The sequence below is a fragment of the Apium graveolens genome, chromosome 4 (assembly GCF_009905375.1).
Source record: "Apium graveolens cultivar Ventura chromosome 4, ASM990537v1, whole genome shotgun sequence".
Taxonomy (NCBI): Eukaryota; Viridiplantae; Streptophyta; class Magnoliopsida; order Apiales; family Apiaceae; genus Apium; species Apium graveolens.
The window spans coordinates 31524260-31529365 of NC_133650.1; the positions used below are offsets into that span (position 1 = coordinate 31524260).

The 5106-nt window shown below is 36.8% G+C and overlaps 1 non-coding gene across 1 annotated transcript; it reads right to left on the minus strand.

Annotated features, from left to right (window-relative positions):
• Positions 1-4703: 4703 nt before the first annotated feature.
• LOC141722539 (small nucleolar RNA R71) lies at positions 4704-4810 on the minus strand. The gene has a single exon (XR_012575555.1). It is a non-coding gene; the product is annotated as a small nucleolar RNA R71 (small nucleolar RNA).
• Positions 4811-5106: the final 296 nt, after the last annotated feature.

Genomic DNA, 5106 nt, shown 5'->3' on the forward strand with positions numbered 1-5106 from the left:
TCAATGACAAAGCACATCAGCATTAGGTACCATTTCATAAGGGAACATGTGGATGAAGGTACAATGGAATTGCATTTTGTTCCAACAGATCAACAACTAGCAGATATCTTCACAAAACCACTGTGTGAAGCTACTTTTACAAGATTGGTAAATGAACTTGGAATGGTTTCAGGTTCTTTCTCTAAATCTGCTTAGTTTATGTTCTGATACATCAGACTTTATGATCATTATTTACAGATATTACTATCTTTGTGTATTATGTGCTTAAATTGAAATTTTCTAAGTGCTGATTGTTGTCTGATGTGAATTTCTAAACTCTGATAGTGATATGAATGTTTCTGTGACTATTCAATCTAATGAGGATAACTGTGCTAGATGCTGACCTAGTAGTCTTTAATATACTAATAATCCCATATTTGAATTAATTATTTATGTGGAAATCTTTTAACACAAGAAAATTCTGATATTGAGCTTGGTTAAAGTTTACTTTGTGTATCTTATTACTAAGTCAAAAACTAGAATAGTGCTTCTTATCTGTTAAGTTCTGATGTTAGTAAATCTGATGGATGTACTAAGTGCTGATAAGCCTCACTTATCAAAAGAAAAAGAAAAGAAAAGTAATAAATATCAGGTACTCCTTTGAGATCTAGAGAAGAATATATGTGGAAGGAAAGACCCAAATGTATTGCTGTTATTAAGTAATATGCATTAGAAAAGCAAAATAAAATTTTTTTGGTGACTTTTCACATTCTCTGATTACTGGAGAAATACTCTGATAATAGCATAAATTTTGATAAGCAGTTGTGACTTACTTACACTGAGAAGCCACTGTAAAAAGGAATTTCAAAAGATGCATAAAATAAGCATAAAACAGTTGAGGTGGACTCATGCATGAACTCATTCTATAGTAGACTTCAGAATAATGATAGATTTTAAGCAAAGTTCTTAGTTATGCCTCATTTCTAAGATGTACTGAAGTGAATCAGACTTTACTCTTTGTCATATATTTAGCTTAATGCATACACATACACTCCATATAATTGATGAAAATTACTGTGGTGATAAATGTTATTTTGGATGAACAGTTTAAGTGACAGTTGCATAAATTCCGAGGACAAGTTCTGATGGAAGTTCTAATGATTAAGTTCTGATGTACCCATATCAGTATTTGTGTGAAGAATAACAGGAATAAACATTCACTTTTCGAGTAAAGGAGCAATATTCTGATGACCTTTAAATCCTGATAAGAATCAAGTTCTGATGCTGACGTGGCAGTATTTATTTACTTGGTTTATTTTTGGTCTTTACTTGAACGGTCATATTTTTACAGAATATTGGTTTATGTGAGATAAAGCAGTAATAATCATTTGTTTAGTGGGAACAATTTTTTTAAAAAAACTGATCGTGCAATGTAATTATTACTTATTTACTGTGCCCATTAACTTTTGCCTTAACTGCTGCATGCCTTACAGGTGTAAAGGTCTGTTCCACTTCTTATTAACTGCTGTCACGTGGGGTGTCTAAGTAAAAGAGATGAAAGATTTTCAAATCTTTTATTTTTATTTTTATTTTTATTATACTCTCTCTCTTTTCTTATTCTCTCTCACATTTTCTAACGGTTTTCTTTACAGACATTTTCTCAAACACCTTACAGGCACTCTAACTTCTCACTTATTTCTGATGGCACCCAAGGATTTAATTGTTGATGGAGCCAAGTTTGTCCCAAATAATTATGATGCAATCCTGACCAAGGCTGAAGCTTCATCAGATTTGCACTTTGTGCAAGATTTATTAGCTCATAGTGAGATTGGGTATGCTTTGACCCAACCTCAAACTATTTCAAGCCAACAAGTGCTGACATTTTGGAGAACTGGGCTTTTTGATGATGGTGGTGCTACTGGTACTCTAAGCATTGTTTTCACATCAGGAGATGTCGAGCATGTGGTTACTCCTGGAGCAGTTCGTAAAGCTCTCCACTTACCTGAAGGTTGCACATTCTCAACAGTGGAGGATCCTGTCTTACAGCAACTCATGGCCAGTTTGTGCTATGAGAAAAGTTTGGGAAAGCTGGGTCAACTGAAAAGAGCAAATATTAGAAAGGAATGGAGCTTTTTCTTTGATTGTATCACTAAGGCATTCGCCAATAAGTGCTCCAACTTTGATGTTATTTCCATCATGAGTCAACAAATCGGGTATGCCCTTATTCATCAAACTCATTTTGATTTTACAAGTGCTGTGTTAGGTTTCATAGGGGATAGGATGACAGAGGATAGGAATGTAGTATACTTTGCTAGATTCTGTCAGCTTATATATACTTTCTGTTGTGCTGATGAACCCTTTAATGAATTTTTAAATGCTGACATTAAGAAACAAGTGCAGAGACCCTTACAAATTCCTCAGTTAGTAAAACAGATTCTGGTAAATGCTGATCCACAAACATACACATCTGTTTACCCTGATGTTCAACCCACCAACACATCACAGCAAACTCAACAGCCATCAAAACCTACCATCTCTCATCAACCTCAAACTTCTCAACCTCAACCTACTCAACTCTCCATCAGGACATATTTCAAACCATCACAATCATCTCAACCTCAACCTTCAACACATCCTGTGAAGCCTGATAAGTGGCATTTTATACCACTTAGAACGTCTTAAAATGGCTTAAATTGGTGTCTTGAAATCAAGTATTTTGTGTATTTAATGCGTTTTTCTAGTGTTTATGCATTTCAGGGTTTTAGTTGCATTTCGGGGGAGAAATCATCAAGAATAAGCCTTGGCATGTGTTCACCATTGCGAGAGGAAAGAAACGGGCAGATTACGGCGAAGAAACGGAGCAAAATCAGATTTTTTCCAGTAGAGGTCTGAGCGCCCGCTCTGCATTGCTGAGCGGCCGCGCAGGGTCGGGAAAAAAGACAAATTATTTTAGGACTTCTACTTCTGTTTGGTTTCCACTTCTATGTAATCTGAGTTTTATGGGACTATTATATAAGTAGATTTGAGACGTTTTCACAAGTGTGGATTAAAGAAGATTGTGTTTTTACGCAAGGAGCGAAGGAGATAAGGAAGAAGACCGATTTAGCACACTGCAACGAAGAGGAAGCATATCTTCTTGTGATTCTTGTTTCGTTGTAACGTTGGATGCTAGTTTTCTTGCTTTGAACTTATTTACTCTTGTGACGTACTCTGTTTTAATATAATTAGTTTAGTTATTATTTTCTTGTGTTTGTTTATCATGATTTCATATGAACCCATGATGACGATAAGTACGATTATGGGCTAATCGTGATCATGGGGTTGCAACGGATTTATTATGGAATTCTTTAGTAATTTTTTAATACTTTAGTGTGTGATGATTGTATGATATCTAGTATTGGTTGTGCCTATTCGTCTTATGTGTGTCACGAACATATAAGATAGGGTGTTAATCTCTTGTGAAGTGACGGTGGATCTTGAGATTTAGAACTTGCCATGCTAGCATAGGTTCATGTATGTTGTGCATGATTAGTGGGTAACTCTAATAGTTTTATTTGCCCTATGTAATCAAAAGAAATAACTTGTGCTTAAATTGTTGTGTTGTCAATTTCTGTAGACATATAGGAACTCAACATAATTGATGACTATTCAACTTCTATCTTAATTGTGGATGCTTGGTAGAATGGTATTAGTACAATGAAAGTTGGCTTTTATCAGTTTCGTGTTATTCGATTAATATCATCATTATCATATGCTAAAGGTAATAACAATGACTATTGAAGGAAGTAATAATGAAGTTGTGATCTCACGAGTGTTTTATTATTGATAAATTGAAGTGTTAGTTAAGTGGTTAATTAAGTAGTTAATTATAGTTAATATTTAATCAACAATTTTAAGTGTTAGTGTCTTAACATTGAGAAGTAATCATACATTGGTGAGTGAGTTTAATTAGACAATAATTCAGTCTGAGTCTCTGTGGGAACGAACTAGAAAGTATTCTATATTACTTGCGAACGCGTATACTTGCGTGAATATTAGCGCGTGTTTTCGCCCTAACAAGTTTTTAGCGCCGCTGCCGGGGACTCGGCGTATTTGTTTAGTTTATGTACTTACCATCATTGGTCATTAGGACTCAGTGATTAGGACGTAGTAGTTACTTATTTTTTCCGGTTGTGTTTCAGGTACTTTAGCAAGCGTTTATGCAAACTCGTTCTCGTGCTCGCAAGAGGACTTTAGATACAGCTGAGGAGACAGACGAAGTTCTTGATATTCCGGAGAAGTTAGATTTTGAGGATTCGGATTCAGGAACTGAGCAGAAAGAACCAGTAAACATGGGAGATCGTATTGTTCAAGCTGATCCAGCTCTTATGGATTTTTCTCGGCCTAAAATTGATGACATTCAGTCAAGCATCCTTCATCCGGCTATTCAAGCTAACACCTTTGAAATCAAGCCGGGCACTATTCAGATGGTGCAAAATTCTGTTTCTTTTGGAGGAGCGGCAACTGAAGACCCCAACATGCACCTAAGGAATTTTGTCGAGATCTGCAGCACTTTTAAGTATAATGGCGTGACTGATGAGGCTATCAAGTTGAGGCTTTTCCCATTCTCACTGAGGGACAAGGCTAAAGACTGGTTACATTCTGAACCAGCTGGGTCCATCACTATGTGGCAAGATCTTGCGCAAAAGTTTCTGGTGAAGTTTTATCCGATGGCAAAGACTGCTGCTATGAGGAGTGCTCTTACTCAGTTTGCGCAGCAACCTACAGAGTCTATGTGCGAGGCTTGGGAACGCTACAAGGAAATGTTGAGAAAATGTCCACATCATGGAATGCCGGATTGGATGGTGATCACTGGTTTCTATAATGGTTTGGGGGCCCAATCTCGGCCCATGCTCGATGCAGCAGCTGGAGGCGCCTTATGGGCTAAAAGCTATACTGAGGCGTATAATCTTATAGAGACGATGGCTGCAAATGAGCATCAAAACCCAACTCAGAGGATGACGTCAGGCAAGGTAGCAGGAATTCTAGAAATGGATGCAGCCACCGCTATTGCAGCCCAGCTCCAAGCGCTATCAATGAAGGTTGATTCTCTGGTTACATATGGAGTTAATCAAATAGCTATGGTTT